This window comes from Eleutherodactylus coqui, chromosome 8 (genome assembly GCF_035609145.1).
Source record: "Eleutherodactylus coqui strain aEleCoq1 chromosome 8, aEleCoq1.hap1, whole genome shotgun sequence".
Lineage (NCBI taxonomy): Eukaryota > Metazoa > Chordata > Amphibia > Anura > Eleutherodactylidae > Eleutherodactylus > Eleutherodactylus coqui.
The window spans coordinates 190336127-190350420 of NC_089844.1; the positions used below are offsets into that span (position 1 = coordinate 190336127).

At 50.3% G+C, this 14294-nt stretch overlaps 1 protein-coding gene across 3 annotated transcripts in view; it reads left to right on the top strand.

The window, feature by feature from the left end:
• HECW2 (HECT, C2 and WW domain containing E3 ubiquitin protein ligase 2) overlaps nucleotides 1–14294 on the top strand; it is a 243315-nt gene that overhangs the window by 64428 nt on the left and 164593 nt on the right. The window contains exon 1 of one of the 3 annotated variants that reach the window (XM_066577154.1): nucleotides 7399–7498. The exons of the other annotated variants lie outside the window; for them this stretch is intronic. The gene's annotated coding sequence lies outside the window, so the exon portion shown is untranslated. Of the gene's footprint in view, nucleotides 1–7398; nucleotides 7499–14294 lie in introns of those variants that run through there. 3 annotated transcript variants of the gene reach the window in all.

The window sequence follows — 14294 nt, forward strand, 5'->3', positions numbered from 1 at the left end:
CCAACTCCACCTGTGAGGCTGCGCTGCTGGAAACCCATGTAGAACAACAGATCCCAGCAGTACTCCCTAACCTCTTGTATTCACGCTAAGGGCAGCACAACAGGGTACTAGAGCCACCACGTCTGCCTGTATCAAATTTTGTATCCAAGCTAGACACAGTACAGCAGAGTACTAGAGCCTCTGTGCCCCTGTATCACATCTTGTATCCAAGCTAGAGGCGATTCAACAGGGTACTAGAGCCTCCATGCCTGCCTGTATCACATCTAGTATCCAAGCTATAGGTGGTACAACAGGGTGCTAGAGCTTCCATGCCCCCTGTATCACATATTCTATCCAAGCTATAGGTGGTACAACAGAGTACTAGAGCCTCTATGCCTGTATCACATCTTGTATCTAATCTAGAGGTGGTACAAGAGGGTACTAGAGCCTCCATGCCTGCCTGTATCATATCATGTATCTGTTACGGCACTCTGCCCCCCGAGCACCAGGTGGGGTGCCCTGATCTTCCCGCACCCCACTGTCCCTGCCTACTTGCCTCGGCCCTGGCTAACCCCAGGCGGACAACTGGGCGGCGGTCCCTGCGCTGGCTAGGGACCTGGCGACTACCTAGATGGAACTCACTAACGGGGGACAGAGTGCCGACAGAAGAGGCAGGTGGAACAGACCAACAAAACTTACTAAGCAGAGTAAGGCTGGAGATGGAGCTCACAGGCAAACTGACAGGATACTGACGAGCAACTAGAGCAGACTGAGACAGACCTGACTAGAGGCTAGCAGAACCAATAACTGGCAGTGAGCTCAGGTCACTGCCAGCCTTTTAACTTAAAGCCTCCGCCCAGGGGCGGAGAGTGGGAGGAGCCGACTCTCCCACTGTTGCATATGGAAGGTGGAGGAGAGCGGGCGGCACCCTATGGGCGGACACGCCCACGCCGCTGCACGCTGGCTGCTCCACGCCGCCGGGAGAGCCCCGACAGCAGAGCTCCGGGGCGCCGAAGCCGACATCGGAGCGCCGCGCGCCGGCCGCGGGACCCAGTGCCACCCTGCATGGTAACATTACCCCCCCTCTGACGGGGGACCTCCGGGCCCCCGGAAACTCAACCGGGCTTATCCGGAAAACGATGGTGGAACCGCCGTACCAACACAGGAGCGTGAACATCACGTGCGGCCACCCAGGAGTGATCTTCTGGTCGAAACCCCTTCCAGGCCACCAAATATTGTAGGGTTCCTCGACACCGACGAGAATCCAGTATCTCCTGGACCTCGTATTCAACTTCATCCCGGACCAGGGTGGGCGGAGGGGGACCGGAGGTGGGCATCACCGAAGGGACAAAAGGTTTCAATAGCGACTTATGGAATACCCTGTGAACCCTCCATGTGGCTGGCAACCCCAGCTCGTAGGTGAGTGGGTTCACCACACGTGTGATGGCAAACGGCCCCACGTAACGTGGCGCCAGCTTCAAGGACGGGACCCGCAATTTGAGATTTTTAGAAGACAGGTATACCTTCTGTCCCACCCTGTAAGGTTCAGACACAGACAGACTCTTCCCACTACGCAACTGCATACGGGCCCCCGCTGCCTCCAAGTTTCTTTGTACCTCTTTCCATACCCCCCGAAGCGTATCTGTGGCGACATCAGCTGCAGGACAGACCGACGGAGTAGGGACTGCTGTAAGGAAGCGAGGATGCTGACCGTATACACAAAAAAATGGAGACACCCCAGGGGAAGAACAAAGGCGGTTGTTTAGTGCAAACTCTGCCAACGGCAGGAACTCTGCCCACTGATGAGCCTTTTTGCTAGCAAACAACCGTAAATATTGCACTAAATCTTGGTTCTTCCGCTCAGTCTGACCATTAGTCTGCGGGTGGAACGCTGAAGAGAAGGAAAGCGACATTCCCAGGTTTCTGCAGAAGGCACGCCAAAACTGCGACACAAACTGAACCCCGCGATCATATACAATATTTTGGGGAACCCCATGTAGGCGAGTTATTTCCTTTACAAAAATCGTGGCGAACTCTTTTGCCGAGGGTAGCTTTTTTAACGCCACAAAATGTGCCATCTTTGAGAACCGGTCGACCACCACTAAGATAGTGGTGCACTTCTGGGATTCTGGTAGGTCAGTGATGAAATCTACTGATAGGTGCGACAATGGACTGGAAGGAACCGGTAGCGGTCTCAGGGGACCCTCCGGAGGACGCCGCCGACTCTTATTGCGAGCACAGACCGAGCAACCCCTCACAAAGTTGCCGATCTCCTGAGACATGCCTGGCCACCAGAAGTGTCTGGAACAAAGCTTCAGGGTCCCCTGGAACCCTGGATGCCCGGCGAGAACCGACGAGTGAGACTCATCCATGACTCTAGGGTGTAGGGTCTCTGGCACAAACCATCTGCCCTCCGGCACCCCCGAAGGAGCGTCCTGCTGAGCATCCTGTAGTTGAGGGATGAAGTTAGACTCCACAGCTGCCACCACCACGCCGGGGGCTAAGATATTCTCGGGAGTCATGGTCTCACTATCCAGAACCCCAAAACTCCGTGACAGGGCGTCCGCCTTCACGTTCTTCTCTCCTGGGATATATGTCATGACGAAATTAAACCTGGCGAAGAACAACGCCCACCTGGCTTGACGAGCTGTGAGTCTTTTCGCATTGGCAAGATATACCAGATTCTTGTGATCAGTATATACAGTAATTGGGTGTCTAGCACCCTCAAGATGGTGTCGCCACTCTTCCAGAGCCCATTTGATAGCCAATAATTCGCGGTTACCCACGTCGTAGTTGCGCTCTGCAGAATTGAACTTCCGCGAAAAGAACGCACATGGGCTATACCCAGACCTCCCGCTGACTTCCTGCGACAATATTGCTCCTCTCCCCACTTCAGACGCGTCTACCTCAATAAAAAAGGGTAGTAGTGCGTCCGGCTGTATTAGCACTGGGGCAGTCGTGAATGCCTTTTTTAGACGGCTAAAGGCCTCAAGGGCTGCAGGCGACCACTTACCCAAGTCGGCCCCCTTCTTAGTCAGGTCGGTCAGAGGTTGAGCAATAACTGAATAATTCCTAATGAATTTGCGGTAAAAATTTGCAAAACCTAAGAACCGCTGGAGAGCCTTGAGGTTGTCTGGTCTGACCCATTGGGAGATTGCTGCTACTTTATCAGACTCCATCTGAATCTCCGTGGGCGAGATTACATAGCCAAGGAAGGATACTTGTTTGGAACCAAATGTACATTTCTCTAACTTGACAAAAAGTTGATACTCACGCAAACGGGTCAGGACCAACCTCAGGTGCTGCACATGTGAGTCCCAGTCAGGCGAGTACACCAGAATGTCGTCAAGATAGATGACCAGAAATACCCCCAGGAAGTCGTGGAAGACCGCGTTCATAAAACCCTGAAAAACAGCGGGGGCATTACAAAGTCCAAAAGGCATGACCAGACATTCAAAATGTCCTAATGGGGTGTTTAACGCCGTCTTCCATTCATCTCCCTCTCTAATGCTAATTAAATTGTAAGCCCCCCGCAAGTCCAGTTTGGAGAACCAGTGGGCCCCTACCACCTGATTCAGCAAGTCAGGAATTAGGGGCAAGGAGCACTGGTTCTTCACAGTGATTTTATTCAAGGCCCGATAATCCACACAAGGCCTTAGTGTCCCGTCCTTCTTCTCTACAAAGAAGAGACCTGCCCCGGCAGGGGACCTGGACGGCCGGATATGTCGGTTGGCCAGAGCCTCCGAGACATAGGACTTGAGGGCTTCATGCTCACGGCCTGACAAATTGAAAATGGCTCCCTTAGGGATGGGACTGTCGGGAATCAGATCAATGCCACAGTCCCACTCCCTATGAGGAGGCAGAGCCTTAGACAGTTTTTTGGAGAATACATCCTGAAAGTCTGACAAATACTCCGGAATGAGCACCGTATCTGTGGAGCACACAGCTATGGTAGACAGGTGATTATAACAGGATGATCCCCAATGAGTCAATTCCCGGGTGGACCAATCAAATTGGGGATTGTGCAGTGCCAACCAGGGCATACCAAGCACCACATCAACCGACATTTTTTCCATAACCAGGAAAGGCAGTTCTTCCGAGTGGAGGATCCCCACCGTGAACTGTAATGTTGGGGTCCTCCATCGTACCAGGCCTGTAGAGAGGGGGGTAGCATCAATACTGGTAAAATGAATTGGCGTCTTCAGCAAATTCTGCCATCAGAGAACGGACAAAACACAGACTTATCAAGTTGGCGGCTGCTCCAGAATCAATAAACGCCCACCCTGATCGGGAAAAGTCCCGGAATCTAACATGACATGGTACCAAAAGTTTAGGAAGTACCTGAAGTCCTAGGCGTTCCTCCCTGCAATCGCCTAGGACTCCGGCTGCGAGCGTTGAGACCTCAGTGGGCAGGTTATCACCCGATGTCCAGCTTTCCCGCAGTAGAGGCAGAGACGATGCAACAAACGGATCCGGCGTCGCTCTTTGGGGTCCAGCGGATCCACCTCCATCGGCTCGGGGACTGGGAATGGTAAGGAGGAAGAGGGACCAGGGCAACCGACTTCCCTGACTCTACGGGTCTGCCTGTCCTGCTTCCTAGACCTGAGCCTCCTATCTGCCTTCACCGCTAGCTCCATAGCCTCCCTTAAGGACCCAGGAACGGGATGGGAAATTAACAGGTCTTTAACTGCGTCCGAGAAGCCCTGTAGAAAAACGTCTTTCATGTCGTATCCCCCGCATAGCGTCTGAAGTTGGAGCAATAGTCCTCCACACAAGACGACCCCTGCCGCAGCGCCAACAACCGCGAAACCGCCAACCCCGCTCGGTCCGGTTCGTCGAAGATACCCCCGAGTTCCTGAAAAAAGGAGTCCACAGACTGCAGGCAGGAGGAACCCTCGGGGATGGAAAAGGCCCATGTCTAGGCAGAGCCCCGCAGCAGGGACATTATCAGCCCGACCCTCTGAGCCTCCGACCCAGAAGTACGGGGACGCATCCGAAAAAACAGGCGACACGCCTGTCGGAAAACAAAAAACTTGTTCCTCTCCCCAAAAAAAAACTCGGGAAGAGGGCACTTGGGTTCGGGGCTGGTTGCGGCGTCCGACCCCTGCGACACCCCCCGCTGCTCCTGGGCCACCATGCGGGCGGATAAATCCTGGATCACAGGCACCAGGGCCTGCAGCTGGTTCGTGAGGGAACTGATCGCCTCCATGACAAACAGGTTTTAAGGGCCAGTTATTATGTTACGGCACTCTGCCCCCCCGAGCGCCAGGTGGGGTGCCCTGATCTTCCCGCACCCCACTGTCCCTGCCTACTCGCCTCGACCCTGGTTAACCCCAGGCGGACAACTGGGCGGCGGTCCCTGCGCTGGCTGTGGACCTGGCGACTACCTAGATGGAACTCACTAACGGGGGACAGAGTGCCGACAGAAGAGGCAGGTGGAACAGACCAACAAAACTTACTAAGCAGAGTAAGGCTGGAGATGGAGCTCACAGGCAAACTTACAGGATACTGACGAGCAACTAGAGCAGACTGAGACAGACCTGACTAGAGGCTAGCAGAACCAATAACTGGCAGTGAGCTCAGGTCACTGCCAGCCTTTTAACTTAAAGCCTCCGCCCAGGGGCGGAGAGTGGGAGGAGCCGACTCTCCCACTGTTGCATATGGAAGGTGGAGGAGAGCGGGCGGCACCCTACGGGTGGACACGCCCACGCCGCTGCACGCTGGCTGCTCCACGCCGCCGGGAGAGCCCCGACAGCAGAGCTCCGGGACGCCGGAGCCGACATCGGAGCGCCGTGCGCCGGCCGCGGGACCCAGCGCCACCCTGCATGGTAACAGTATCCAAGCTAGAGGCGGTACAACAGGGTACTAGAGCCTCCATGCCCCTGTATCACATCTTGTATCCAAGCTAGAGGCGGTACAACAGGGTACTAGAGCCTCCATGCCTGCCTGTATCACATCTTGTATCTAAGCTAGAGGTGGTACAGCAGAGTACTAGAGCCTCCCTACACGGGGTCAGTTTTGCACAATTAATGATACTTTTGCTCTGATATTGTAATCACTTATGACAATGTTACAATCACAAAGCACCACCAAGTTCCCACCATGCTTCCTTGTAGCCAGGGGGTCCTGTTGAGCATCTGCTTCATTTGTCCTCCTCCAGACACACCGCTGATCCAGAGGCCAGAAAAGTTCCAGCTTTGTTTCATCACTCCATAAAACAGAATCCCAAAACCTTTGTCGTTTTGTATGGTTTGGAGCATACTGAAGGGGACTCTTCCTTTTGGGTCAGTAGAGGTGGACATCTTGGACCTTCAGTGTTTGGTATGCACATTACTGTGTGAACAGAAACCTTAGAGCTGTCACCAGAGCTTGCTGCAGGTCATTTGCAGTCACTGGAGGGTTATTGATCACCTGCCTTCTCAAGAATCGAGTGATAGCGCCCTCTTTCTGCCACATCCCTGTAGTGTAGCCAGTATTCATTTAACCTAGAGCTTGTGAACTGCTTCAAACTGTATCCCTAGGAACTTTGAAGGCATTTGCTATCCTTTTGTATCCTTTTCCTTGTTTGTACATGACAATGTAACTTTTTGGACCCCTCTCTTAGCTTGGCCATGTTTGTAACTTGCAATCAGACGCCACATCCAACAAAACCCTCTCCAGTTCAGATATTTGCTGTATTTTATCTCAAGCACACCTGATGTAACTAATGAAGTCCTTGATTACCTGCACCAGATGTACTTGACACAACAGCTGATTTGCAAATGAAGAATTCTATTAGGAGGGTTAATAATTCTGAGATTGCAGTGGTCAGTAAAAGTGGCATTTGGTGGTGAATTTGGAGGAACCACTTGTTATATTAGTTGTGTTGAGCTATTTTAATTCTTCTTGTTTAATTGTTTTTATGCAAACAGCTGAAAGAGTGTAAACTTGGCAAATAAATCCAATGAATGATTCATAATACAGAAAAGCCTAGTTTGTGCTGAAGAATGAACGGTCCGTAAGCTTCTGATAACATCGAATAGCAGACAACAGTCCTAAAAGGTATCCATACAAAGTGTCCTGCCGGACAGCGACGTCACCGCTGTAATGATTCACAGTACAAATAGCCCTTCATGTTCTCACATGGCAGAGGAAGGAAATTTTGAGAGGATGGGCTATTACATCCTGTGCCAGGGATGAAGCGGAGTCCATACACGCTTTATCTAAGGAAATGACATAGACGATGTTCATGAGTGTTAGACCTAAAATAAAACCCCTTGTATATCTAAACGTTCTTGTATGTCACCCAGCTGAGGCGGCAGGACTGTAGAGCCCGTGGGGTAGTGGTTGCCTTCGGTTGGTATACAGGATACAGTAGGACCATGGCGAGGCCTCCGATTTGTGGAGGAAGTCAGAGAGAACCAAAGACGACCCAAAATGCCCAGGATGTTAAATGACCTCTAACATGTTGACCTTCACATCTAACCCGTATGTGAGAACATCGCAGCTTAATGGGAAATAGCTTGTCTGGAAATACTTGGTAAGTGCAAGTAAACGGAATGCCCTCGCTCTCGCCATCCTTCTGATTGATGGATAATATCATGGCATTAGGCAGCCGCCTCTTCAGCTATCAGCTGGATTTTAAACAGGGATTTGGGTATTTTTGCCAGCAAGAGTGATGCAGTTTGCAGCTGTATTCTTTATTCTTGCTGTCAAAAATACCAGAACTGACAGACCCTTTTATAAGTTCATGGGGTCTGCAATATGGATCCGAATAGCTGGCTCATAATGCAGCCTGCAGTGGTAACCAGCATTATATGGCCGCGAGTACCGCAAGGTGAGGGGGACAGCTGCTGAAATCGGCTGCGAAGAAGAATTCCGTGTGAATTCCACCTCTTAAAGTCACATCAAAATCTGCAGCTTTCTGACGTTGCTTTTGGCGCTGACCAACATGCTGAATTTGCCCTTGCAATGGGCAAAATCCACAAGCATAAATCTAATGCGGAAAGACACGGAAACTATGAAGAATTGAGGATCTGTTCACACAGCCAAATTCACTAGTGAACTCCACCTCAAAAAAACACCTCAAAATCTGCCGCCTTCTGCCGCATTTTTGGCGTGGATTTGCACACAGAATTAGCGTCAAGAAATAGGTTACCTCTTGACACAGAAACTTCTGCTATGTGAATGTTCCTTAGAGTATAGTCACGCATGGCATATCTTGGTGCGGATCTGTTTTCAGTTCTTATTGATATTTATAGTTTAATGTGTAAAATGTACTTTGAAATGAAAGCAGAGAACAAGTTAAGATGAATGATAATGGAGTAACTTCTTGTTTAATCTGGGTCTTTGACCCTTCCCAGTCGCCCCCTCCAGCTGATATGGGAGCTCCACACCATCCAGGCATTCTTTCTACAATTGAACTCATATTGTTGCAGAAGTTCCCACAAATGTGCTGCACTTGGAGGTCTCATTCCTTTCACCCTTCTGTCCAGTTCATCCCAAGGAGGCTCAGTGGGGCTTAAGTCTGGAGACTGCAGGCCGTTCCGTTCTTTGAGGCCCGCCAGCTTATTCTTGTAGTCTTAAGTAATTCTGACATAACTTAGAAATGTTTTGGATCATTATCTTGCTGTAATATGAACCGCTGACCAACTAGGCGTACACCAGAGGGTATTGCATGGCATATCAAGATGCTGTGGTAGCCCTCTTCATCTAGTGTGCTGGTCAGCCTTTGGAAGTTTGCAACACTGGATCCAGCAATAGAGCCCCAGACTTTCATGCTACCACCTCCATGTTTGATAGTTGATGTCTCACACTTGGGAACCATCCTTTCACCTACTCCATGGCGTACAAAGACCTTACGTGATGTACTAAAGATGTCAAATCAGTCCATAAGAGCTTCTTCCGCTCGTCCGTAGTCAACTGGGGCTTCTGCTTGGCCAGACAAGTATTTTTTGTGCTACAATCTTAGCAGTGTCTTCTTCCTGCTCCTCCACCAGTCAGACCTGCAGATAGAAGTCTTCTCCTCACAGCTGCAATGGGAACTTGTGTGTTTTCTGCTGCATTAAGCCACGCTTGAAGGTTTTGTGCTGTGAGACGCCGATCACCAAGTAGTTGCCGGTATTAGTGTATCTTGACACCATCAGGAAGTCCTGGTGGAGTCAAGATTGACAGGGGGGCGACGTCCCCCTGTCTCTAATTGGATGAAGGCAGGCGGGACTGTAGGTCCTGGAAGCCCACTAAAAGTACCACAAACGTGCATACAGCAGCAGATGCAGGGGGCTTCCTATCTAGGGACCCAGAAGCTGGAACCTCCGTGAGTAAGAAGTGACTGCTCGTGCCTCGACGCCGCTGGCCCCCCAGAGACACCCCCACTCCCTCCCCCTTTCCCCACGCCTGTCGCAGCCGATGTAATTTTCAGGGCCATGCATGGAGACCTACAGGGCCGCCGGCAGACACAGTGGGAGCCGCCTGCGGCACACTGCCTGAACACAGGACTGCCCCAGCCGAGAAGCGGTGACTTCCCCACTTTTCACATGTGCGCTGTAGCAGGGAGCCCACATGACCGCCGGGAGACACAGTGACAGCCGCCAGCCGCACTGTCCTGAAACACACGCTGGCCCCGGTCCCCAAGCGGCCACCCCTTCACAAGTAGTGTCCGGGAGCACACCTGTCATGACACTGTGCACAACCTACCCCACGTACTTGGTGGACGTGCAAATGCACCGCTCGTCCTGGAGAGACGGAAGCCTACCGCTGCAGGACAGTCACAGTGAGGCAGGTAAGACACAGAGGTAGCTCGCATGACTTACATGCTAAGCCGCTTCAGCCAGTCAGCTATTCCTGCAGGTTGCAGGATCTTAACCTATGGAACCAATCGGCAGCTAGGGATGTGAGATGGGAGTTTTCCCTGTCAAACCCCTAGTTTCCGGTGGCGTCAAGGTACACTAATACCATAGTTGCCTTTGGTCAGCCGGACGTCTTACTGTCAGTTTCCTCCAGTAACTACGTGCCTTTAGATGGTATAAGAAACGACGGCCACCTTGGCTGTCTTGGTAATTTTTGTGTAGAGCAGACCAACATGTCTAAGGGTTATAATTGTCTGTCTTCTTTGCTTAATTTCCTTTTTCTTGCCGTTATGATAACAATGTGTTCTGTCCTGAAGAGCAAAACTGTCCACATCCTGCCCTGGAGGGTGTGATGCAGTCTGTTCCAGCACTGCTTATATAGAGTCAGCGGGTTTGAAAGTCATCTGCAAAAGTTGAGACACCGGTAGGAATAGTTTGCATCCAAACCATCATTTGTCATCGGGGCTGCAGAGTAGCCATCCTTGATGAATTCCCTGGAGAAACCCTTTAGTTAAAATTATACATTCAGACTATTGTTGCGTTTCAGGTTAACATTTCATAATATTTTTATGTTTTTAACTTTACTTTTGAACCATTTCACATTATTTGTTGGACTTAAACTGTGTTACAAAAAGAACTGAGGTGTTGTAAAGCTTTTTACGAGTAGTGTATACAATTTAACATGCATTGAAAAGTTGAGGGAGAACAATGCATGTACTGATGTGGCGACTTGTATATGCAAGTACGTGGGACTGAGTGACTTGTATATGTAGGTACTTGTGACTGGGTGACTTGTATATGTAAGTACTTGTGACTGGGTGACTTGTATATGTAAGTACTTGTGACTGGGTGACTTGTAAATGGAAGTACTTGTGACTGGGTGACTTGTAAATGAAAGTACTTGGGACTGGGTGACTTGTATATGTAAGTACTTGGGACTGGGTGACTTGTGTGTGTACGTACTTGTGACTGGGTGACTTGTAAATGGAAGTACTTGGGATTGGGTGACTTGTATGGGGAAGTACTTGGGGCTGGGTGACGTGTGTGTAAGTACTTGCGACTGGGTGACGTGTGTGTAAGTACTTGGGACTGGGTGAGTTGTATGTGTAAGTACTTGGGACTGGGTGACTGGTATGGGGAAGTACTTGGGACTGGGTGACTTGTGTGTGTAAGTACTTGGGACTGGGTGACTTGTATGGGGAAGTACTTGTGACTGGGTGACTTGTAAATGGACGTACTTGTGACTGCGTGACTTGTATATGGAAGTACTTGTGACTGGGTGACTTGTGTATGGAAGTACTTGGGACTGGGGGACTTGTAAATGGAAGTACTTGGGACTGGGTGACTTGTACATGTAAGTACTTGGGACTGGGTGACTTGTAAATGGAAGTACTTGGGACTGGGTGACTTGTAAATGGAAGTACTTGGGACTGGGTGACTTGTATATGTAAGTACTTGGGACTGGGTGACTTGTGTGTGTAAGTACTTGTGACTGGGTGACTTGTATGTGGAAGTACTTGGGACTAGGTGACTTGTATGGGGAAGTACTTGGGACTAGGTGACTTGTATGGGGAAGTACTTGGGACTGGGTGACTTGTATGGGGAAGTACTTGGGACTGGGTGACTTGTATGGGGAAGTACTTGGGACTGGGTGACTTGTATGGGGAAGTACTTGGGACTGGGTGACTTGTATGGGGAAGTACTTGGGACTGGGTGACTTGTATGGGGAAGTACTTGGGACTGGGTGACTTGTATGGGGAAGTACTTGGGACTGGGTGACTTGTATGGGGAAGTACTTGGGACTGGGTGACTTGTATGGGGAAGTACTTGGGACTGGGTGACTTGTATGGGGAAGTACTTGGGACTGGGTGACTTGTATGGAGAAGTACTTGGGACTGGGTGACTTGTATGGGGAAGTACTTGGGACTGGGTGACTTGTATGGGGAAGTACTTGGGACTGGGTGACTTGTATGGGGAAGTACTTGGGACTGGGTGACTTGTATGGGGAAGTACTTGGGACTGGGTGACTTGTATGCGGAAGTACTTGGGATTGGGTGACTTGTATGGGGGAAGTACTTGGGACTGGGTGACGTGTATGGGGAAGTACTTGGGACTGGGTGACTTGTATGGGGAAGTACTTGGGACTGGGTGACTTGTATATGGAAGTACTTGGGACTGGGTGACTTGTAAATGGAAGTACTTGGGACTGGGTGCCTTGTATATGTAGGTACTTGTGACTGGGTGACTTGTATATGGAAGTACTTGGGACTGGGTGACTTGTAAATGGAAGTACTTGGGACTGGGTGCCTTGTATATGTAGGTACTTGTGACTGGGTGACTTGTATATGTAAGTACTTCTGACTGGGTGACTTGTAAATGGAAGTACTTGTGACTGGGTGACTTGTAAATGGAAGTACTTGTGACTGCGTGACTTGTATATGGAAGTACTTGTGACTGGGTGACTTGTGTATGGAAGTATTTGGGACTGGGTGACTTGTAAATGGAAGTACTTGGGACTGGGTGACTTGTACATGTAAGTACTTGGGACTGGGTGACTTTTAAATGGAAGTACTTGGGACTGGGTGACTTGTATATGTAAGTACTTGGGACTGGGTGACTTGTGTGTGTAAGTGCTTGTGACTGGGTGACTTGTATGTGGAAGTACTTGGGACTAGGTGACTTGTATGGGGAAGTACTTGGGACTAGGTGACTTGTATGGGGAAGTACTTGGGACTGGGTGACTTGTATGGGGAAGTACTTGGGACTGGGTGACTTGTATGGGGAAGTACTTGGGACTGGGTGACTTGTATGGGGAAGTACTTGGGACTGGGTGACTTGTATGGGGAAGTACTTGGGACTGGGTGACTTGTATGGGGAAGTACTTGGGACTGGGTGACTTGTATGGGGAAGTACTTGGGACTGGGTGACTTGTATATGGAAGTACTTGGGACCGGGTGACTTGTATATGGAAGTACTTGGGACCGGGTGACTTGTATATGGAAGTACTTGGGACCGGGTGACTTGTATGGGGAAGTACTTGGGACCGGGTGACTTGTATATGGAAGTACTTGGGACCGGGTGACTTGTATATGGAAGTACTTGGGACCGGGTGACTTGTATATGGAAGTACTTGGGACTGGGTGACTTGTATATGTAAGTACTTGTGACTGGGTGACTTGTATATGGAAGTACTTGGGACTGGGTGACTTGTATATGGATGTACTTGGGACTGGGTGACTTGTATATGGAAGTACTTGGGACTGGGTGACTTGTATATGGAAGTACTTGGGACTGGGTGACTTGTATGGGGAGATACTTGGGACTGGGTGACTTGTATATGGAAGTACTTGGGACTGGGTGACGTGTGTGGAAGTACTTGGAACTGGGTGACTTGTATGGGGAAGTACTTGGGGCTGGGTGACTTGTATGGGGAAATACTTGGGACTGTGTGACTTGTATGGGGAAGTACTTGGGACTGGGTGACTTTTGTATATGGAAGTACTTGGGACTGGGTGACTTGTATATGGAAATACTTGGGACTGGGTGACTTGTATATGGAAGTACTTGGGACTGGGTGACTTGTATGTCTTAGGGCTCCACAGCAGATTTTAACTCTTCTCCTGCCCGCGGATCCGCACCCCATAGGGATGCATTGACCACCCGCGGGATAGATAAATACCCGCGGATGGTCAATAAAAGGGATTTTAAAAAAAATGGAGCATGAAAAAATCTGGACCATGGTCCATTTTCATGCGGGTCTCCCGCGGGGACGGCTCCCGCGGGCTTCTATGGAAGCCGTCCGGACCCGCGGGAGACAAAATTCGGAATTTACTCACACTCTCCGTTTCTTCTCTTCGCCGCGGCGCCATCTTCTCTCCGTCGCGGCCGGATCTTTTTTCTTCGGGACGGCGCATGCGTGGGGCACGTCACCGACGTCATCATGCGCATCCGCCGAGCCGAAGAAAGAAGATCCGGCCGCGACGCAGAGAAGATGACGCCGCAGCGAAGAGAAGAAACGGAGCGGATGGGAGGTGAGTTTATTCTCATTTATTCTTATTTTCAGCGCTCATGTCCGCGGGGCAGGAGGAACCCGCTGCAGATTCTCCATTGAGAATCCGGAGCGGGCCTGATTTTCCCCGTGGACAGGAGGCCTAAGTACTTGGAACTGGGTGACTTGTATGTCTAAGTACTTGGGACTAGGTGACTTGTATGCCTAAGTACTTGGGACTGGGTGACTTGTATATGGAAGTACTTGGGGCTGAGTGACTTGTGTGTGGAAGTACTTGGGACTGGGTGACTTGTATGTGTAAGTACTTGGGACTGGGTGACTTGTATGTGTAAGTACTTGGGACTGGGGGACTTGTATATGGAATACTGCATGAACGTGGCTACAATACACAGAGGAGACCTGCAGAATTGATAGGCAATCAGTGAGGGGGGCAGAGACGGAAAAATGTGTTTTCACCAGAGTTGCCCTTTAATTGCATG